The sequence below is a fragment of the Tripterygium wilfordii genome, chromosome 2, assembly GCF_013401445.1.
Source record: "Tripterygium wilfordii isolate XIE 37 chromosome 2, ASM1340144v1, whole genome shotgun sequence".
NCBI lineage: Eukaryota > Viridiplantae > Streptophyta > Magnoliopsida > Celastrales > Celastraceae > Tripterygium > Tripterygium wilfordii.
Genome location: NC_052233.1, coordinates 505,129 through 529,146, shown reverse-complemented (window position 1 = coordinate 529,146; position 24,018 = coordinate 505,129). Strand labels below are relative to the sequence as shown.

Below are 24,018 nucleotides of genomic sequence, written 5' to 3'. Positions count from 1 at the left end.
GGTTATGTTCTTGTTAGTTTTCTTGCCTTCATCTGTACTGCTCTATACATTTCAATATTCAATGAAGCTGGACCCAATCTCAACTTAGTGCAAGAACACTCTACATGAAAAATGTAGTTGAAGCATAGCATCGAAACAAGAAGTATGATAAATGGGTAGCACCCCCTTGGTGCAAGAATTAATATAGACTCATTTTACTGATATCCAAGAGAAGGTTTATGTCTTAGCTTGCTTGAACTAGCATTATCAAACCACCATTACAGGAATTTAAAACCATTCAAAAATCATGGTAGTGGAATTTGTACCATAAGCAATGTTCAATCCATAAAATCCACTACTCATTCAGCAAGCTGACAACAAGTAACAATCTCATATATGCTGAGCTCGTGAACTCATTGTTCAAAACTTACATTTGTAATTGGTAACAATCTCAGATTCCAAAAATAGATAGATGAAGTTCATAAAAAAATCACACAGAACACCATCCACCACCATCCACCATAACTAATCTAAAAGGAAGACATATCTCCCAGAAACAAGCCAAAGCACACTACAAACAGCAACCAATTAGTCCACAGTTCAACAATCAAGCTAAGGCAGAGTGTCATCCACAATTTGCGACTAAGATGCCCTGTAAAATATAAACACAGTTCAGAAAAACATATAAGCTCATTGTTCAGTGAAGGACAAAAACAAAAAATACTTACACATTGTTCAGTGAAGGACAATTCCTCTTGTCATGTCCCGTTAGTCCGCACCCATGACAATGTCTGTTCTTCGTCAATGCCATTTCTTTACCCCCCTTTAACCTCTTTCCACAACCTTTTGCCCTAACTTTGTTAGGCTCGTTGTAAACAGGTTCTGAAAGACCAACACTTGGTGTAGATTGTCTTCCATCATTTATGCTCATAGACTTTATGATGTTGTGAAGAGACTCAAAAGTATCTTTTGCCAACTCACAAGTCTCGTGATTCATCAAAGCATCATCAATTATATTCGACGCAAGTTTATGTAAGGTCATATGGTTCACAACTAAAGAATCATCACAACTATCCTTCCCACCACCACCTCCAACACTAAATGAACTTAGTGATTTTGCAGCCTTGGTCCATCTACGTAATATATAAAGACTAGACAATGATTGTTGCAACTGAAACCTACTGAAGGTAACCAATATATGCCGACAAAGAATTCCAAAAAACTCAAATTTTTTGCAACTGCAACTCACTAATTGATGGATTTATCTTTAATGACTTTTCTTACGCGTCCATCAACAATCTCAACCCGACTAACAATATACATGCACTTATCTCCTACATCTTGGTCCATTGCTACTATATAAGCCATGCTTTGGTACAATTCATCTTGAAATTTATAAAATATGCTCTATGTGTATATCTCACTCACCTATTGCCCATGTAGTCTTCATGATAGGCTGCTCATTGATGTCTTTATGATCACGACATAACTCCTGATGTCGTTGGTGTTTAAGTGCCCTTGAAAATCTAACCACAAAATCCATCAATGTGTTTTTCGTTGACACATAATGCTTGAAAAATGAATGACAACTTTATGCTCTTTGACTACTGGACATGCCTAGTAATTACAATCAAAAACAAACAAGAATCAAGTTAAAACAAATAATACATTTACTAGCTAATAAAATAGGGTAATTACTAAAAAGGAAAACAACATACCCGCAGAGAATGTGTCGTTAACATACGCAGGAATCCATTTGAACCGAATATCATACAATCCTTTTAACCATTCATCGTCAGACATGCCACTTTGCTCTATCACCCTGGACCATTCAACTTCAAAATTCTCTGGACTCTCAGAATCCCATATGCATTTCTGAAATTGAGTGTAGTGTTCTTTCCATTCGACTGCATCTAGTTTCTCTGAGAAGTTGCTGAGGATAAGCCACATACAATATCTGTGTATGGTGTTTGGGAATAACTCAGTAATGGCTCTACTCATAGCAGGATCCTGATCAGTGATAATCATTTTTAGAGCACCTGCTGGCATGACTGTCAATAACTGGTGTAGGAGCCATAAGAATGATTCTGTTGTTTCATCACTTAAGAAGGCACATGCTAAGAGTGTACTCTGACCATGATGATTCACTCCCACAAATGATGCAAATATCAACTCGTAACGGTTAGTGTTATAAGTTGTATCAAAAACCAGTACATCACCAAATGCATTATATGCTCTTCTACATATATGATCAGCCCAAAAACAATGAGTAATCTTGCTATCATCATCCATTTTGATTGAGAAAAAAAATTCTGGATTTTTCTCCTTTTCGGCCTAAAAATACTCAAACAACATCTAAGCATCATGTCCAACATAAAACTTTACATCATCTCTTTGAGCATTGTAAAAATCTTTCTCAATGCACTCTATATTTTCTATACCTCCTAATTGTATCTCAAAAATACTGATTTGTTTATGTATGGGAAAATTTGCATCAACAAATTGTTGTGTCAATGCCTTTTTGGCATTTGACATAGAACGATGAGACCTTAACATATGCACCTTTCTTGGTGTTGTAAGGATATGATTATGGATCTCATTAAATTGCGAAACAACAAAAACACATGCACCTTTTTTCACAACAGTCATCTTTGCCTTACAACCTTCTCGTGTTAACCCACGTTTCCTACTACAATTGGCTTTGGATCTTTCTTCATCCCGAACCCCTTCTTTGAAAGAAACAAATTCTTTTCTTATAATTTCATTGCATTTGTTTCTCTTACTAGAATAATTTATAACACTAAAACCAGCCAACCTAGCATATTCATTGTAATATTTTTGAGATTCGTCGAATGACTCAAACACTTGTCCAATTTTAGGAATTTTTTTGAACACTACTTGAGGCACATATGCCAATTCATTAGATGACGAAGAACCCAAATCTCCTTGCAATACAGTATGAAATTCAGAATCCATGACAAAAGTACTCATGCTTACAATTGCAAAAAGAAATTATACCAACAATGCCTTGCTTCTGTGAATCTGTCAAGACTTTGTTGTGTCTACCTTGCTTCTGTCAGCACTGCCTTGCGTCTATCAGCACTGCGTTGTGACTGCCTTGCTTCTGTCAATCTGAATCAGCCTCCGTCGTTGGGAGCAAAGATTTCTGGAAGAATCACAAGAATTTCATAGAAAATCGGCATGGTGACATGAGAAATTTTGGGGATATTGCTTGGCTAGGGATCGCAAAGATCGACGACTGGTTAATCGTAAGAATCCACGGCTGATTTGCACTGGAGGATAGAAATGGACGAAATGGGTCATCTGTGAGAAAAGCGGGTCACGTGGGTTAAATTGGGTTTCATCAATATCACCGTTTGATAAATCGAACGGTCAAAAGTGAGTGTCCCGCACTTTGCTGAAATAAGGGATCCCGCGTAAGAGAACCACGCTACCTTAGAGATGCCTACAATGTGATATTTACTATCTTTATCAACCCAGAACCAGAAAGTTATTTGTTCAAAAAGATATTTTTTATTGGTTTCTATGCATGCATACTTTCACAGTGGACATGAAAGTTTCTGGATTTTTATCAGCTTTTCACATAAAGGTGACAATTGTATATATGTGGGTCCAACATATTGGGTTACGATTAGACACCCATCTTTTTAATAAAGCTGAATCTGACGAGGTGTGAGAAGTAAAAAATGGGGGTGTGAAAAGTAACGTCGATATAGGTATATATATATATATATCAATTATAGTGTAGAAAGTGATAACTGACATGTACGTATACAGTGCATTGAAATCAATGGTGTGTGCATTTAGTAAAAACTGTGTACATTTAGATGCACCCTTTAGCAATTATCTTATGGGAATTGTGAAATGAATTCAAAAGACAGCAGTTAGTCACCTATCTACCTACAATAAGCTGCTCATGAAAAACGTTTCTAGTTTTCGTGATTGCAAATACATGTTCTGCCGCCCAATAGATAGATTTTAACGGAGTTGGAGTTCCGTAATTGTTTAGAGTCTACAATTCATATGTAATGACAAAGAAAATATCAAATAATTTTTTAAAGTTAAAAAATAAAAATATGGTGTGATGTGGCATACCTCCTTAATTATTGGATTCAAATTGTAGATGCTACAATTTTAACAAACCCTGAGATTCTATTTTAACACATTATTCGTATATTGTATTTAGTGAGCTATATTAAATTGTATAGACGACTTATCAAATATAGGTAGTTTGTATCTTGTATAAATATCAATCTTTGATAAGAATAAAACTCATTCACCTAATTATACTTCTAATTTGGTATCGGATTCACGCGACAATGTTCACGGGTATTGTTCACCAACATTGTTCACGAGTACTGTTCAACGACACTGTTTACATATACTCTTCACTGACGCTGTTCACGGGCACTGTTTGTGTTGGTGACTTGGATTACTGTTAAGACTTTATCTCACATCGGATTGACATAACACAACTGAGTGACATATAAGCAAAGATCTAGTCTGTCTTATAAAACCAATAAGTTTTCTAAGCATAAGAACCATTTTTATTGTGTGATGTGACACACCTCTCAAATCATTGGATTTAAATTATAGACTCTATAATTTTAACAAAGTATGGGTCCCTAGATCCAATTTTAACAGAGTATTGAAGTTTGATCTAATCAAATCAATTTTTTTCTTGAACATCCAACCACCCTCAATTACACCACGTACTATAACATTGCCGCATTAGAAAGGACATACCATAGTTATCTTTCAAAGTTGTGGGTGCCTCTTCTATTCTCTCTTTTAGACTTTTATTGTTATTAACTTTCTAGTAATAGGGTTTGACAACCCTATGGAATACCAGGGATTTGGAAGGAATAGGGTTTTTGTTTGTTTCTTTTTTCCATCCCACAAAAAAAATGCAAAAGATGAGGCAAATAACCTTAAGGACTTAGGGTTTCCACAAAACTAAACTCAATACGAAATAGGTCCAAACACAAAGAAAAAAAAATACTAAAAATCTAAAACAAACCGAAAAATAGAATGTGAAATTGAGGTCGTATACGTCAGAATTAGGCTGAGTACGTTGAATTATAATACTAAGAGTACGTTCACTAAAATCTTTAGGAAGATCCGATAACTCAATTGTAACATGTCTTTGTTTTGAGGAGTTCTATTGATTCACAAATAATGATGATTGGATTCCACTTTGTTAAAAATTTACCCATATCTAATGTAATGCACATGACAAATTCAGACACATAATAAAAAAATTCAACACAAATAATTAAAAATTTAACTAATAAAGAATGAAATCATAATAGATAGAATTATAAAATACAAAAGTCAAGATAATCTGAGACAAAAAGTCATTAGATAATATGAGTAAAAAAGTCAAGAAAATCACATGAATCATAAGATAATATATGATTTTTAATAAAATAATATGATTTCTAATATAAAAAAAATTAAAAAAAATAGGATGGACAATAGACACAACGTACATCAGCCCCGGGTACAACCCCATGTGGGATGGATACCTAGGGTTTGATGGACTTTTTGTACTACCAGACCTGTTATAACCCTTCAGCTTCGAAATTACAAAAAAAACAAAAATATAAATTTATTTATTTTTTGTTCAAGTCAAATTTATAACGATTGAAACATCGAATATTTAGAGTTTATATCTGACAATCGAAAATTATTTTTCATTTTTTATGATGAATTTAATGTTTGTTTCAAACAAAAAATACATCGTTAGGTTGGTTAGACTTACTACAAGTTTATGATTTTTTTTAAAAATAAATTTTTTGATGTCAAAATGTTATTACAGATGCCCCATCCACTCATTTGGGACACCTCCAAGAAGAAGCCAATTTAATTTGTATAATATCAAATACAAAAGAAATGTGTTTCATGCATTCCATGCATGAATTATCATGGTGAAAATTTAAATATAAAGAAAAAACATTTTTGGCCAAGATATGACAAAATCCACCTCAAACCTCCTATTTTCTTGATAATGATAATGATAATTATCACAATCAAATTAAATATCATATTATCTCGAACAGTTTGGGTTGTTCAAAAAAAACCGAAAAAAAAACCCGACCATTTGTTCGGTTTTATTTATGTCAAAATATTTTTAAAAATCGAACGAAACCAACCAAGCCCCTACTAACAACAGCGTACCTGAGTATTTTGGGGGTCAAAAGTGACCTCTGAAAACGAGTCTTCTTTAAAAAAAATAAATGTCATATTTTATTTAAATGGGTTTCGAACTACTTTAACACTGCTATAGATTCGGAGATCCTGGGCGGTGACCCATGTCGCCTCACCTTAGAGACACGGCTGATCAACCCTCAAAAATCTACAAAACCTTTTGAGTTTTTTTTTTTTTTTTGGAAAAGAAGGTCAGAGACCATTTATCTTACAAAGACCAATACAATACCAGACAAGGTGGTCACTTTCTCTACCAACGGGTAGACGAAACACAAACCTTTTGAGTTTGAAAACATGGGATCAAATGTGCCTATGAAAACGAACAACAATGGGTCATAAAATGAGACAACAATAGTCAAAAGGACTGGGTCAGGCCTTTAACAAGTAACAGGCCAATTTATGGATCGAAATCAGCCTAACAGGCTAAAATAGACCAACAATGAACCGAAGAATAATGGGCCAACTTGGACCTCTCTTTTTTCCTATCTACTTTTTCTTGAACTTTTTTTATAGGGGTTTTTATCCATAAGGAAAAAAAACTAAAAATTGTATTCCAACAAAGACAACGTAAAAATTTTTTTAGAAAAAAATGATAAAACCTATCAACTTATCAAAATACCATCCCTCCTCCTCTTCCTTACACCACCATATCGAAAGTTAACCGTCCGACCATCGTTTTCGACAAACGAACTACAGAAATGAAGCTATAGGTCAACCCGATCAAAGCCCAATCATCACCGACAATCAATTATCACTTGAGTTGTCGGAAAAGCTTCGTAAAATCACGGCCACCGTTTGAAGTTAGATCCGGCCAAAACATTCTAGAACTCAAAACACCTCATATTATCTTGAAATGATAAATTCAAAGTTATCATAATCAAATCTACTATGATATTATCTATAATTAAGTTAATCCATATAATGAGAGAATGTAAATTTCTATGTGTGCGGGCCAAATGACATGAGTTTAGCTTGATATAGGATGTCCAAAGTTTAAATTTATATGATGTCGTTTATATATGTGTGGGCCAAATGACATGAGTTTAGTCTCGGTTATAAAAAATAATTAACATCGCATGATTATATATAATATGCAATATCTCATAAGTAAATCATCCTGCTGCTAATGCACATAATTATATTTACCAAACTAGCTAGAATAGTAACAAAATTAAATTGGTTAATTCAAACCCCTTAATTTTTTTATTTATTAAAACGCCTTAATTAAAGCTGTATTGGTTGAGAACCATGAGTAACTCATATGACATTCATGTGTGTGATAGCTCATAGAAGTCTCGAGTTCGTGCTTCCCTCATCCCTTCCTCTTGTACTTTTAAAAAGTTGTATGGCTTTGTTTTGTATTTGTGGATAAAAAATAGAGAATATGGAAACATATTATTACTGATTAAAAATAATGTCATTATGGAGATTTTTAATTTATAGAAATTGTTTACTAAAACTTCTCAAAAAAAGAAAGGTTAAACCATATTTTATCCCCTTGAAGTTGCACGCTTTTCTCGATTCTATCCTTAAAGTTTAAAATTTATCTCAAATATCTTTAATGTTTCAAATAGCAACCCATTTATGTCCCGATTTCACTATTCCAATGAGTGGGCGCCAGATTTTGCTTACGTGGCTCTCGGAATGACAATGTGGCATATCCAAGTAATTAACAACTTTAAAAGAAATTCCACATCATAAATTAACCCTAAAACCAAATCCTTCTTCTCAAATCGCCGACCTCCTCTTCCTCCAGAACCTCACTGCCACCGCCCACATCCATATCCAAAAAAGAAAAGAAAAGAAATCGTTTACTAAAAAATAATGACATCAGATAAGAGAGTAAGGAGGGGCAGAACGGTGCGTTTTGTGGTTGAAAATACTATCATCCAAATATCTGAGAAAGGGAGAAGAAAGAGTGTGTTTGTTTCTCGGGAAAAACTTCAGGCAACGGCTTTTGTCCTGGAATTCTTGTGGATCCTCTCTCGCGCATGGGCATGGCGTAAGATTCGTCTTCGTCTCATATATATTTTCTGTCATCATCTTTACACCGAACTTTACACATCACCATATTTGTTTATATCACATCGCCTAATTTGTATTTGGTTTTCTGTGCTTAATGTTCCGTCATTCTGGCTTCCGTGTTTTATAAAGCCCTAATTTTATTTTAGTTTGGAATTCGTGTATATTAGATTCAATTTCTTACTGCGCCGATTCAATGTGGTGTTGTTATTGAGTTACCACTTCGACAAAACCTGTTAATTCAGTCGAATTGACTGGTTTCCTCACTTGAATTAGTCTCGGATTGTTTCTCTAGTATTTTCTTTCAATGTCTTTGATTTAGGATTTCTTTGGATAAACTTTTGTTCTTACGGATAAACAAATTTCTCTCTTTGCAAAGTTTTCGGGGTTTCAAACAAAGAATAAAGAAGTTGTTTGTGGAGGGTAACTTTGATCTGAGCGACGGATTATTAAAAATGTATTGTAAAATATTCAAAATGCAAACATGAACAGAAGGTACATATATACATAGACTATAATAGTGCATCTTAATTATTCATTACACTATATATATACGCATCTCACTCACCTACTCGATCAATCCAACTTAAAATCAAAGCATTCCAAGCACTTATTTTACAATCACAAGCCCAACTTAAAAAAAAAAATCAAAGGTTCTTTAATGACTTCTATTCTGGGATTGGAATCTGGTCAATGAACAAGGCCTGGACGTGGTGGTTTGAAGCAGTTGGATTTGTGTAGGCATCGTCAACCTTGTAAAAGAAATGAGTCGCACGTGCAATGTTGACCCCTCGCATGAGAAGCTGCATGGACATGTTATTTGGTCGTCTCATAAATCCTTCATTGATATCTTTCCATGCATCCGCCACCTTCTGCTCCATATACTTGATTGCTTCACTCTCAGACGTCCCATGTTGCTTCATATATGCCTCAACTCCTGATGCAGCATCTCCCCTTTTTTGTTCATCCTACAAACATTCATTTTTCCATATGTATAATTATATATGATGATTATTCAATCAACAAATTAATATACATCTACTATTAGGAAACAGCGATGGACTCGATCTTTTTCCACAAAACATGTACCTTGTGCGACACTAGGTCGTTCATGAGACGACCGATTGCCATTGAAGCTGTAACAATCTTTGGACACAAAACAAAGGTACACGCAGTCCCACCTCACAAAGCCTGCACTTGTGCATCGCGGAATCTTCTCATGGAACAACACTGGCCAAGCCTCCACCAAGTCACCCGCGGCCTCCTACCACCGCCTCCCCTTCCGACTACCGTGAAACACTGGCCAAACCACCATCCTGCAAACAACAGCCACCAAACCCAAAGATCCAACCCAATAAACCCAGCCAACAAACATCACTTGACCCAGAACACTCCTCATCAAACACAGGGCCAAAACACCAACCCACATAACTCTAGTCTTTATTATTAACAGCATATCCTCAGCCATCATTATGACCCTAACCAAAACAAGCTCGTATCGCCGCCAAAATTCTACTTTGAGAATTTTCCCCAAGACTGGGATGCATATGCCTTGAAGAGAGCTTTTTCCTACCACGGAAGTGTGGAAGACGTTTACGTACCGGCTAAGTTAAATAGGAAGGGTATCAGATTTGGCTTTGTCACATTCAGCAGGAAGGAGAACGCGGAGGTGATTCTGAATAGCTTGCGAGGAATGTGGATAGGTACTTACAAGATACGGGCAAACAGGGTAAAGTTTGATCTCAAACAGGGTCTTACCCTTCGCAATCCCCAACAGAAGTCTACGACCAAGGTTGGAATGAAGTTGAACCAAGAATATAGAGCAACGCAACAGGTCCAAGGGAGACGCTATGCTGATGTTGTTAAAGAGGATTATAGTCAAAAAAAGAAAGGAGAGGTAGAGAAGATGACTACGAAGAAAAACATTGAGGATAAAGGAGAAACCAGTAGAAAAGCTGAAGATCCGAAAACCAGCGAAGGTGAAGTGTATGTGGAATATTTTGCAGTTCCCAAGGACAGAGAATGGTTGGAGAGATCTGCTGTAGGAATCCTATGGCATTGTGATTCCATTCAACAAATCAAAAAGAGGTGCACGACAGATAGCAAGATCAATTGTGAGATTATACCAATGGGAGGGAAAATGGTGCTTCTGACTTTTCCTACAAGTGAAGAAATGTCTACAGCAGTTGCAACCAAAACGGATTGGATTGAAGACTATTTTGAACAAATAAATCCTTGGCAGGCCAAAGATGTCTGCAAAGAAAGATATGTCTGGCTTAGGTGCAAAGGTATACCATTGCATGCTTGGAACAATGGTCTTTTCATGATGATTGGGGATACCATTAGGAATGTTGTTTCTATAGACCACGCAACTGCTCGCAAACAACGTTTGGATGTGGCTAAAGTCCTCATTTCCACACCAAGCAAGGATCCTATATGCCTAACCATAAACCTCTCAGTTGATGGAGATATTTACCCTGTCAAAATTGTGGAAGAACTCTCCGACGGTCCTTGGTGCAGTCGTATTTATGATGGGAGCGATCAGGAGAAAGGTGGGGAATGTAAAGATTGGGAGGAGTGGTTGGCGGAGATAGAGAGTTTCAAAAACTACAACTCTGGAAGGTTTGATAGTCTGAAGGATGCCGAAGATGAAGATATGGACATGCAACAACTCTCCATCGGAAGCTCTTCCGGCATCAATAGGCCAAGGGTTGAAAAGAATGGCGACCGAAAAATGCAAATAGGAAAAAGAAACAACCCATATGCAGCTAAAGAAATTTTTTGTCTGCAGAGTTCGCCGGTTGAAAGCGACACCGGCAGGACTGGCCGGAGTACAACCCCAACGGGCAAAAGGCAGAATTCAAATTCAAAATTTAAAGGTACAGCTGCTATGACTGAGGGTGACAGACCTGATAATCTGACACAGAGGCATCATTTTTTGAACAAGGATAAGGTGGCAGAGGTGGAAGCAGACAAAGGCACTGAGCTCTCTCTTCAAATTGTGTACGAAGGTGACTCGTTCAACCCTATACAGACTGTCAAGAACGGCGGGACTAGGGCCTATGGGCTGGGCTACATTTTGGAAGAAGTGGGTGAGACAATTCCCTTGAATGGGCCAGTGATTTGCACTAGACCCAAAGAAACGTCTAAAGGGGTGGTAGATGTAATAAGGCCCAATGAAAGTGACCATGGAAGTGGTAGATTTAAAGGGAAAAAAAGACGAAAACAGAGAGGAAAGAAATCCAAAATTGCTCACACGGAGGATAGGAGTCCTCTCTCGACTGATCTTGGCGAGACTGATTGCCTGCTAAGGCCGGAGACGATTAGTTATTCAAAGGAGGTGGAAGAGTCTTTGGGTCGAAAAAAAGGCGCTAAAAGGAGACTGGTGAGAAAAAAATCTAGGTGCCCTCAATCCTCTCTAAAATATGGTCTAATGCTTGCTCAGCTTCAGAAACCAACGAAGAGGAAGATCAGGCATTTGAGCAACATCATTCATGAGGTCGAGAATGATAAAATTGCTGGAATTTCCATCTCTGATGAAGGAATAGCTAATAGAAATAGGATTATATGCACTCCAAATGAAAACAGAAGTGGAGATCACATAAGCAATGGCAGTATGAACTCAGGCAATGGAGAAAGCACTTCAAGGAAAGAAGCTAGGAAAACTTGGGAACTGGCAAAGGCAATTGGTTTGAGTGGCCGTGGCAGTGATGATGTGATTGAGGGGGACATTCAGCAGATGGTGGAATGTGAAGATAGAGAATGGGGTGAAACTCAACAGAAACCCTAGGCATCTATCTCGTTTCCTTGAGTTTAGGTCCTTTTTATCTCAATGACCAACTTTATTTCTTGGAATATTAGAGGGGTGGGTAGTTCTATCAAGAGGAGGGCAGTCCAACGCTGGATTAGAGAAAAGAATATTGATGTCATTTGTCTGCTTGAAACAAAGATCTCTAATGTGGATTCCAATTTGGTAAGATCAATATGGGGCTCTGATGGTTTTGATTGGAAAGCTTGTGATGCAGTAGGCCTCTCCGGTGGAATTATTTGTATTTGGAGCTCTAATTATTTTGAGATGCATAATGCAATTATTGGGTACAGGTATATCATCTTGGAAGGAATTATTCAAAGCTTGAAGCTCAGATGTATAATAGCTTCCATTTATGGTCATAACTCTGAGCGTCTGAGGCTAAAGCAGTGGGATGAGATCTCCTCTATTAAGTCCACAAGCATGGTTCCATGGCTTGTTTGGGGTGACTTCAATGAAGTGCTTTGCCCTGGTGATCGTTTGGGAGGAGAGCACATCACAAGGGGAATGAGTCTCTTTGGTGATTTTCTTAACTCTTGCAACCTGGTGGAGCTTCCTCTTCACGGTAGAAGATACACTTGGAGAAATAAAAGAAGCATGAGTCGTATAGACAGGGCTTTCTTAGACACTGGCTGGTTACAGATTTTTCCTAACGTTGATTTGCAGGGACTCAGCAGAGGTCTATCAAACCACTGCCCTCTTCTTCTATCTCTTACTGATCTCAATTGGGGACCTCGGCCCTTCAAGTTTTTAAACTGCTGGTGGGATCACCCTGGGTTCTGGAAGTTCATTTGCTCTTCTTGGATTGGCTTCAGTTCTTCTTACTCGGGGGACTACAGCATCGTCACCAAACTGAAGTTGCTGAAAGAGAATCTGAAGGTATGGAATTCTTATATTTTTGGGAACATCAATAAGAAAATGAAGCATATTGAAGCAGACTTAGACAATTTAGAAAGACTAAAAGAGTTGCGTTCGTTGGACAGCAATGAGGAAAGTAACCTTAGAGATCTCATAGCTAGTCTTTGGTCTGTTAGCAGACAGCAAGAATCTTTGTGGAGGCAAAAATCTAGAGTCAAATGGATAAAAGAAGGAGATAGAAACACCAGCTATTTCCATACAGTAGCCAGTGTGCGTGGTAGGAGTAATAAAATTTTTAGCTTAGTTGGCCCAGTTGGCAGAACAACGGTTCCCTCTGAAATTAGGTCTGTGGTTTCTGATCATTTTCAAGCCTTGTATTCAGTTAATAACTGGAAGAAAATTGATATGGACGGTCTTCGTTTTAAGAGAATCAGCTCTCCTTTAGCAAACTCCCTTGAATCTCCTTTTTCTTGCGAGGAGATCAAACAAGCTGTTTGGAGCTGTGACAGTAACAAAGCTCCAGGGCCAGATGGTTTTAACCTGGGTTTCTATAAAAAAATGTGGGACACAATTGCTGCAGATATCTTGAATATGATGGGTAGATTCTTCAGAACAGGACAGCTTCCTAAAGGTATCAATTCTTCATTCATTACTCTTATTCCTAAACTTTGTGGTGCTGAGAGATTGAAAGACTTCAGGCCTATTAGCTTGATTAGTAGCCTTTATAAGATTATCTCTAAGACTTTATCCAGCAGACTCAAGCAAACGCTGAATATTGTGATAAGTGATGTTCAATCTGGGTTTATAAAAGGGAGACAATCCATGGATTCTGTATTGATGGCCAATGAAGTTGTAGACCACTTGAAAAAAAAGAAAAAAGCAAGGTTTTATCCTTAAGATTGATTTCGAAAAAGCCTTTGACACAGTCCAATGGGGATTCTTAGAAGCAGTTCTTGTCAAGATGGGGTTCGGTTCCAAGTGGATTGGTTGGGTCATGGAATGTTTATCTACAGCAAAAGTTGCTCCTCTTATTAATGGCTCCCCTACAAGAGAGATCAATTTAGGTAGAGGTATCAGACAAGGCGATCCATTGTCGCCTTTCCTTTTTATAATTGCTGCTGAAGGATTGCACCAGATGATTGAAAATGCCAAAGAATTGGGGCTGAAAGAAGGGATTCCTGTTAAGAAGGGTGGAGTCCAAATTTCACATCTGCAATATGCAGATGATACAATCTTTTTTTGCCCCAATAACAAAAAGGTTTTGAAAAATCTGAAAAGGATACTTCGGTGCTTTGAGCTTCTCTCTGGTCTGAAGGTAAACTTTTTTAAGTCATCCTTAGTTGGCATTGGCATTCCAGATCTTAATGTTAGGAGTATGGCCACTGCTTTAAAATGCCAGACAGAGTCACTTCCTATGAAGTACCTTGGTATGCCTCTTGGTGGGAACATGAAGAGATCAAGCATGTGGGATCCAGTGGTCAAAAAGGTAGAATCAAGACTGTCCATGTGGAAAGCCAAGCATCTCTCCATAGGAGGAAGGCTAACTTTGATCAAGTCAGTGCTGTCCAATTTGCCAATTTACTATATGTCCCTCTTCAAAATGCCTATGGGAGTGGCTCAGAAAATAGAGAAACTTCAGAGAAATTTTCTTTGGGGGGACACAGAAAACCAGAGGAGGATGCATAATATCAGCTGGGATATTGTAACAAAGTCTAAGAAAAAAGGTGGTGCTGGTGTGGGTTCTATGGTGGAGAAGAACAAAGCTCTTATGTTCAAATGGATATGGAGATTTAATACAGTGGCCGATAATGACAAGGTGGGTTGAAAAATTTTGCTACAAGAGAAATATAGTCTCCCTGAGTTCATCATGCATGCCTCCAACTCCCATAACATCTCTGCTAATTGGAAGAATATCCAAAAACTTTTGTCACCCTCAGATGGAGCCACTGAAAAAGCTATAAAGGAGGGCCTTGCTTACAGTATAGGCAATGGTCATTTGGTGAAATTTTGGGAGGACACTTGGGTCGGTTCTAGTCCCTTGAAAGATTGCTTCCAAAGGTTGTATATGGTTTCTAGCTTGCACAACTTTCCAGTTGAAAGTTTTGGAGTGTGGGATGGAGTTAGATGGAACTGGTCAATGCCATGGAGAAGGCAACTATTTCAATGGGAGAAGGAGCAAGAAAATGAACTCTTGAACAAAATTGGCAACATAGTGATTTGTCCTTATAAAAATGATAGAATAATTTGGAGGCATGCTAGCAATGGGATTTTCACAGTTAAGTCCCTCACCCAAGCAGCAGCTACTTATGAGTTCCCAGCTCTTGAAGATTCTCTTACCAAGGTTTGGAATGGTTGGGCTCCCCCCAAAGTTGAGTTCTTCTTGTGGTTAGTTCTTGGTGGGAAGATAAATACCAGGGAGAAGCTTTCAAGGCTTGGGATTGTGGAAGTCAATCAGTGTCCTTTCTGCCAACTTGTTCCAGAGACCCTCAATCACTTGCTTTTACACTGCCATGGTCCCTCCTCTTTATGGTATCATGTTACAAGTTGGTGGGGTTTTAGCTGGTGCCCTCCAAGTTCAATCTCAAATCTCTTCAAAGAGTGGCCTTCTTTTGTTCATGGTCAACATCAAAAAAGGGTCTGGTACATGATATTTGCTGCTGTGATTTGGACAATATGGACAGAAAGAAACAAGGTGGTTTTTGATGATGCTGAAGTAGAGTGGAGTAATGTGTTGTACTTAGTATTCATCAGATATGGACTATGGCTTAAAGCAATTAACATTTCAATTCCTTACAGTGGTCCAGAATTAATGGCAGCAAGTGATGGGGTGAAATTCAAGATTCTCCTTAATAAAGCTCCAAGGCCGGTGTCCATTTGGGTTGCTCCCCCTACTAGCTACTTGAAATGGAATACTGATGGTTCCTCTAGGCTGGATAAGGCAGGAATTGGTGGGGTCTTAAGAGATAGTACTGGGAATTTCTTGTGTATCTTCTCAGGCCCAGTAGGAAATCTTGATGCAACTACAGCTGAGATGAAGGCCATTAGGAAAGCCCTTGAGATCTCAGTAGCTCATGGCTCAAGTAATGGGGTGAAACTCATTGTGGAATCTGATTCTCGCAATTCTGTCTCCTGGCTCAAGAAGGGTTCCTCCAATCCATGGTCTATGGATCAGGATTGTAATGCAATCACTAATCTCACTAAGGTCTTTGCTGCAGTGAATTTTGTCCATATTTGGAGAGAGGCAAATGGTGTGGCAGATTTCTTAGCCAAGAAAGGGGTTGATAGACAAGATTTGATGGTGTCATGGCTTGTCTAATGTCCTTGAATCTTTCCCTTCTGTTGTGTCTTTCTTTTCTCCAGTGCTTTTTTTTGTTAAGGTTATTCGTGGTTGTAAAAGGATATGTGATGCTGCCCTAATTTCTATTCTTTCTAATAAATTCTGATTTATCAAAAAAAAAAAACAATCTTTGGACTACTCTTCAACCATTCGAAATCATCCATTCCTGCAATTTCTCCCATTCCTAGAAAAGAAGCAGACATGATTGTTCGATAACTGCTTGTGATTAATCCGTTTTTCAGGTATTCATCAAATGTTGGCACAATTCCTGCATGGAACCACTCCGCCTCAACATGGTAGCCCCTCAACAACTCTTTCATCTAATAAGAAAACAAGTTTTAATGCCCTCTCCAAAAGAAAGGGAAAAAAAACATACAACTATACAAGAATTTGAGACTAGAAAATTAGAATATGGTATAAAATAATGTGAATTGCTCCAACCCGACAAGTTAAATATAGATTTTACCGCATCTCTTGCATAAGAGACAAGATAGGATCTCCTTTCACTTTCCAATTGATTCTCAAATTCATGATAAACATTCCAAAGAATATTATACAGAAATTTCATATACTCGGGTAGATGATCAATGGCATCTATGTTCCACCTGAAAATTGATTAAGAATTAACGTGTATAATATACAGAAGAAATTAAATTGAAGAATTTTGTACACTTACGTACCTCTGTATTGCAGGTGTTAGTAGTCAGAGCTCTTCAATGGTACCATATAGATCATATGTGTCATCTAGAATCGATATCATTGTTATAACTTTTGTGAGAATTATTCGAGCATCAGAGTACTGAGGCTCAAAATAAGTCCCAACATATCCATCATATGTATATAGTTTCACAACTAATCTTTCTTTCTATTGTGCTTAATAACGACAGTGTTAAATATCCCAGTATTTTTTGTCCGAGGTATCCCAAATGCTGAGATGGACGCACACATGATCCATGTGAAATAATGGGCCTCACATATGTACATAATCCATATAAAATCATGTACGACCATCTCAACATTTATGATAATTGGAACAAAAAAGATTGTGAACTGTAAGACAACTGAATCCAACTAGAAATTGTACCTTGAAAGATGGCTAAGCTCTTGTTGGTGCAACAATTGTACTCGGTTAAAATCTAATTTAGCCAACTTGAGCAACATCTCGTTGTGAGACTCATCTTGTTCATAAAAAGAGATGTATTGTCTGGATTCGATTCTTGATATGCCCTTGTGAAGGGGTTGTTGCAAAGCATAAGCTATCTGCTTTGCAAGATGAGGTTCACATTGGTTTTCCATATATTGTAGGCGAGTAATCATGCAAGTGAGGAATTCATCTAAAATACGATCTTCTCCAATATGCATACTCAAATGGGCTGCTTCGTATAGGCTTAGCATGCTATGGACGTCATTAACTAAGCTCTCCTTGAAATTTCCATCACTATCCTTGAATTTATTAAACACATCTGTCTCGCACAACCATTACAAACAATATATAAGCACGTATTTATCGGAGAATTTTTATATGTAAAATTTGTATTAACTTACCGCAAGGCATTTTATAACCATGTTGTCGAAACACTTGAAATAAAATTGCAATCGTGTTTAGGTCATAGACATCATTTTCAACTATGTACTTAGGCAAGGAATCAAAATTTTGATTTAGTTGATCTTCAATCTCACTCTCAAAATGGTATGATATTCCGAGACGGCGTAACGAGTCGATGAGTTTGACTTTCTCCACCACGTTGACTTTAGAATCAGTCAACATATGTTCAACATGAACTTTCAAATCTTTCACTTGTTTGGTGTACCATTCAAATACCTAAAAAAAACACAGAACAAAACCAAGACATAATTAATTACAAGATAACTTCCATTAAATAGATAACAATTAGGAGATGTGCTTAGTTACCGATTCATCAAAGGAAATGGAAGCAAAGTATTGAGGACCCTGAAGCAACCGGCTTGAAAAACAATGAAGTCGCCACCAATTGATTTTTAGGATGCAATTGGACATCCGTTCTGGTCTACGAGAAAAATGGGCAAGGGGGTCTATTGAGCATGGGGAAGGTGTTAGGCACCCCACAACTCCCGAAAACGGTTACCTTTGAATGTTTTCCTATTTGGCTCTGATTTGTTTTTGAAAATCCCATTTTGATGGGTTTTATTGGGATGTAAATGAAAAATCCACTTGGAGTGGTTTGGAGAACAAGGTGCACGGGATCATTGGGGCCATTCCCGGCTTGGCCAAGGATTGGAGAAAACACCACTTGGAGTGGGTTTGGATATTTGAAAAAAGGGGTTGCACGGGATCATTGGGGCCATTCCCGGCTTGGCCAAAGATTGGATAAAGCACCACTTGGAGTGGGTTTGGATATTTTTGAAGAAGGATTTTTTGAGGACTTGGTTGATGTACCAAAAGGGCCCACAATCAAGAAATATTTAATTTAAGTCTTACTCACAATTATGTTCTTCATGAGAAAAGAAAGAATCCATTTATGGCTCATTGAATGGGTCAAATATCTTTAAACCCACCGTTGAGTCCGTAAATAAATTCTCCTAATCCCTAAAAACACATTTGCTTTCCGGATCCACGAAATCCAAATGTTTTCAATGAATGCCCATGGAACCCCAATATCTTGAAGGCTCTTTGGTATTTAATCAAAACATAAGGATTCCATAATTTAATCTTGATGTGTTTTATTAATGTGAGACGGCTTGGATTAATCCAATGACTAACGTGTTGCATTTATTTTCATGACATTCAAATAATCCTAGCATACGTCTAAACATCATGGCATGGCGTGAAAAATCAAAATCCTAAGCATGCATTCTAATGCAATCATCATTCACACAATCATCTCCTAATATCTATATGCTTCTAACACCCTAACATATTTATGTATGCATTTCTATTTTTACATCTACTATTTTTTATCCAATTACAAGGCTTACTCTTTACAATTATGTACACAAGACAAATATAAAATATTATACAACAATTGGGATGTTGCCCACGAGACCCATTGCTCAAATCCGGCCCAAATCCTCTAAGTTGCCCTTCGGCCCATGCGGTCACAAGCCCGATCCAAGCCCAACAAGTAAACACAAAAATGGGTCAATAAGTATCCAAATATAATATCAAACCAAGCTCTTTTTGAAGATTTATATACATATAAACATATATGCAGTATATACATACACGCTCATACATACATATATAACACATTAAATATGCACACACAGACCCACGGTATCTACACATATACATACACTGACAAATGCATATATACACATACAACATATATATACACACACAGACACCATAAATATAATATATACACTCAAACACAATATATATATATACACCACACACGGCATATAATATATACACACAAACAAACAAATTCATACATCCCCCACCATATATATATATATACATACACACGGACACAAACCCATATATATATATACATTCACAGATACATGCTCAGATCAAAAAATAACAAAGGCCATATTTCATTCAAGATCAACCATAGATGTTCTAGCAACGCACGGACAAGTTAAAATCAAACTCAAATTAGTATATCACATACAGGAGACAGAGTTTCGATCATTCATCATCACCAGATGATAAACACATACGCACGTACTCACACTATGAACCTGAACTAAGCATAATGACATAGAACTACACACACATGGGCATAACAAACATATTTTCAAAAACTTGCAGAAATGGATTCACAAGTATCTTCAGAAACGGTATCATCAGAAACATAGAGTTTGAGGAAGGATGAACATATGGGCAAGCTTTTTTACTGTCACAGTCATGGAAGCCAACCAATATAAACTAGAATCAAGGCACCTACAAAAAAAAATGAAATCAGATTCAGAGGGATGGATAACTACCTTCTTAGGAGGATGAATCCCGATTTACGTCTTAGCTCCTTTCGTCCCCCCCTTCTCCCAACGGTCCCTTCTTCTTTAAGTTCAGTTCCCCTTCCAGTCTTTTTTTTTCCTTTTTTTTTTCCTCGGCTGCTTCCCTCTTCTTCCTTTTTTTTTTCTCCTCCTTCCCCCTCTTCTCTCCCGATCTCCCCCCCTTTTCTCTCCTCCTCCTCCTTTTCTTCTTTTTCTCTTTTTTATTTACCCAATTTCCCCCTACTTTTTCTCTCTTTCTCCCCTACCTTTTCTCTCTTCCTCCTCCTTTTCTTCTTTTTTTCTTTTTTATTTACCCAATTTCCCCCTACTTTTTCTCTCTTTCTCCCCTACCTTTTTCTCTCCTCCTCCTCCTTTTCTTCTTTTTTTCTTTTTTATTTACCCAATTTCCCCCTACTTTTTCTCTCTTTCTCCCCTACCTTTTCTCTCCTTTCTTCTCCTTTTTCTTTTCCACTTTCGGCCACTTTTCTTTTTTTATTTTTTTTGTTATTTTTTTTGTTATTTTTTAATATATTTTATATATTTTTATTTTTTTATTTTTGTATTTTTTTTTTGGCCGGACGAAAACCGGTTACTACAGACCCCATATCGCTGGAGGAAAATTCGCTGTTCTACGTGAAGACAGCACTGTCTGATGATCAGCTTTTGTTGCCATAAATACGATATAAAATAGAGAAATTTGATTGGGAGTGATGTGTACGTGAAGTGCCAAAAGTTGCAAATCCACGCTATGTATAGATCACATTCGTTGAACATATATATGCATGGCCGATGCTTGAATGAAATCCCACTTGGAGTGGGTTTTGTAAATTGAAAAAAACAGTGTGCACGGGATCATAGGGCCATCCCCGGCTTGGCCAATGCTTGAATGAAATCCCACTTGGAGTGGGTTTTGTAAATTGAAAAAACAGTGTGCTCGGGATCATTGGGGCCATTCCCGGCTTGGCCGATGCTTGAATGAAATCCCACTTGGAGTGGGTTTTGTAAATTGAAAAAAACAGTGTGCTCGGGATCATTGGGGCCATTCCCGGCTTGGCCAATGCTTGAATGAAATCCCACTTGGAGTGAGTTTTGTAAATTGAAAAAGACAATGTGCACGGGATCATAGGGCCATCTCCGGCTTGGCCAATGCTTGAATGAAATCCCACTTGGAGTGGGTTTTGTAAATTGAAAAAGACAATGTGCACGGGATCATAGGGCCATCCCCGGCTTGGCCAATGCTTGAATGAAATCCCACTTGGAGTGGGTGTTGTAAATTGAAAAACGGTGTGCTCGGGATCATTGGGGCCATTCCCGGCTTGGCCAATGCTTGAATGAAATCCCACTTGGAGTGGGTGTTGTAAATTGAAAAAACAGTGTGCTCGGGATCATTGGGGCCATTCCCGGCTTGGCCAATGCTTGAATGAAATCCCACTTGGAGTGGGTTTTGTAAATTGAAAAAACAGTGTGCACGGGATCATTGGGGTCATTCCCGGCTTGGCCAATACTTTTTTTTGTTTGAGAAAAAGTGCTCGGGATCACTGTAGCCATTCCCGGCTTGGCTGAAAAAGGATCTTCTATTTTTGTTTTTTTTTGTTTTTTTGAGAAAAGGTATTCGGGAGTTTTTGTAATCTCACCTTGACAGAAAGATGTTTCGAGCAGATGATATGCTTTGATTTGAGGAGAATGACTACGTCCAAGCTGTACCTTCTGCATAAACCTGCCATAATACAAAGAGGACAAACCATATGCAAAAATGATGCATGTAATGACCTATTTTGCTCAAATATGAATGTCTCATTAATGAGTGAATGCATGCTCTCTCAAGGCTTTGCCGTCCTTAGTCACGCGTACAGTTGCGAATTGCTAGAACAAATCTGCTTCTTTGTAGGGTTTGACCTTCTGATTCTGGATTTTCGATGCATCTTCTCTATACTGATTAGCAAAAGCCTTCGCTCATTCCCAAACCCAACTCTTCAGCTATCTTTCTTCCTTTTCTTTGCTTATTTGCACGTGTGCCCACTTTTGAGTTCAATGCTGCCATTTCATCTGGGTTTATTTTTTCATTTGGTTGTGCGCATCATATGATTATGATCTTCCCTTTCCTGCTAATGCTTACCTCGGCTTCAAGTCTTTTATTCAAACCCTTTCCAGCTTAGGATGTCAAAATCTAATCAAATTCCTGTCAAAAGTAATGTCCTAATGCATTCTTCATATTTTCTGTCAAAACTTTGTCAGTGATAAATTCAATAGTATAGCCATGCATGTCAATTACTGAATGCAAATGATAAACCTTTTGGAATATGGATTGAGAATGGAATTGGGTATGGAAAAAGATGTCACAAGTGGCCAGGCTACAGAAATGAGTTTCTTCACCATTTTTATTGAAAAGGATGGGTGCCAATTGACAAAGATAAGTACAAGAATGTAGTGAAATCAAAGGAAGAGAGGACAAACCATGTAAATGCCAAGATGAAATATGTAATAATTCAAAGATTCCACCAAAACTGCCCCAGTTTTGGTGTGCACCCAATTAACAATGATCAAATCTGACTCGTCTGAGATTGTCTCTGAGTCCTCCATTTCTGCCAACAAACTTCTCATTCTGTTTAATGAACAAACCAATGATAGCATAAAGAGCATCCCAAAAACTGCCCCAGTTTTGGGTGCGTGCTCAAATAACTGTCATCTGATCAGGCAACTACGAAGCCGATTTTGTACTCCGCACCAATGTCAATGCAAGACAAGTTAACAACCAACAGACTCATGTCTCAACCTCCTTTCTTCAAACAATCTTCAACCGAAATTTGCAGCCATAATTAAAGTACCCGTAAGGGTTTTCACTTCAATAAAATTTCTTATTGTCCCTAATTTTTGCCTAGAGCGCCCTTTCAAGTTTTCACTCTAGCGGGATTTTTTTGCCTAGAGCGCCCTTTTCGGGTTTTCACTCTAGCTTTTTTTTTTTTTTTTTTTTTTTTTTTTTTTTTTTTTGTCCCTAATTTTTGCCTAGAGCGCCTTTTCGGGTTTTCACTCTAGCGGGATTTTTTTTTACGCATAATACCGCCTGAGAACATCGGCATTTACTGGGTGAGGCAAATTATCTCCGTCCATCTTTGTCAAAATTACCGCTCCACCGGAGAATGCTTTCTTCACCACATATGGTCCCTCGTAGGTAGGAGTCCATTTTCCACGGTGATCTCTTTGAGGTGGCTGAATCATCTTTAGTACTAAATCCCCTCCTCTGAAACAACGAGGACGCACTCTCTTGTGATGTGCTCTTATCATTCGTCTTTGATAAAGTTGTCCTCTACAAAGTGCTCCCAATCTTCTTCCCTCAATAAAATTTAGATGTTCGTACCGGGCTCGGACCCACTCCGTCTCCTCCAAGTTGGCCTCCATCACTACTCTTAGCGAAGGGATTTCTACTTCAATGGGAAGGACCGCCTCTGTCCCATATACTAAAGCAAAAGGACTTTCACCAGTGGATGTACGCACCGAAGTTCGGTACCCATATAAAGCGAAAGGAAGCTTTTCATGCCAATCTTTGTAATTCTCTGTCATCTTCTGGATGATTTTCTTGATATTTTTGTTAGCCGCCTCAACAGCCCCGTTCATCTTGGGACGATAAGGAGATGAATTATGATGCTTGATCTTGAACTGCTCGCATAAATCATTTACTATCTTGCTGTTGAAATTCGTGCCATTGTCAGTAATGATCCTTTCGGGAACCCCATAGCGACATACAATATCTTTTCTCAAGAATCGGGCGATAACGTTACTTGTCACTTTAGCATAAGAATTTGCTTCCACCCACTTTGTAAAATAATCAATTGCAACCAGGATGAAACGATGTCCGTTGGAAGCT

At 37.9% G+C, this 24,018-nt stretch overlaps 1 long non-coding RNA gene and 1 pseudogene across 1 annotated transcript; both read right to left on the bottom strand.

Annotated features, from left to right (window-relative positions):
* Positions 1-513: 513 nt before the first annotated feature.
* On the bottom strand, positions 514-1,975 carry LOC120005050. Its single transcript, XR_005469721.1, has 3 exons — positions 1,698-1,975; positions 708-1,596; positions 514-631 (listed from the first exon to the last, which is right to left on the bottom strand). It is a non-coding gene; the product is annotated as an uncharacterized LOC120005050 (long non-coding RNA).
* Positions 1,976-8,753: 6,778 nt separating this feature from the next.
* Positions 8,754-20,870, bottom strand: LOC120007216 (annotated as a pseudogene).
* Between the last annotated feature and the right edge of the window lie 3,148 nt (positions 20,871-24,018).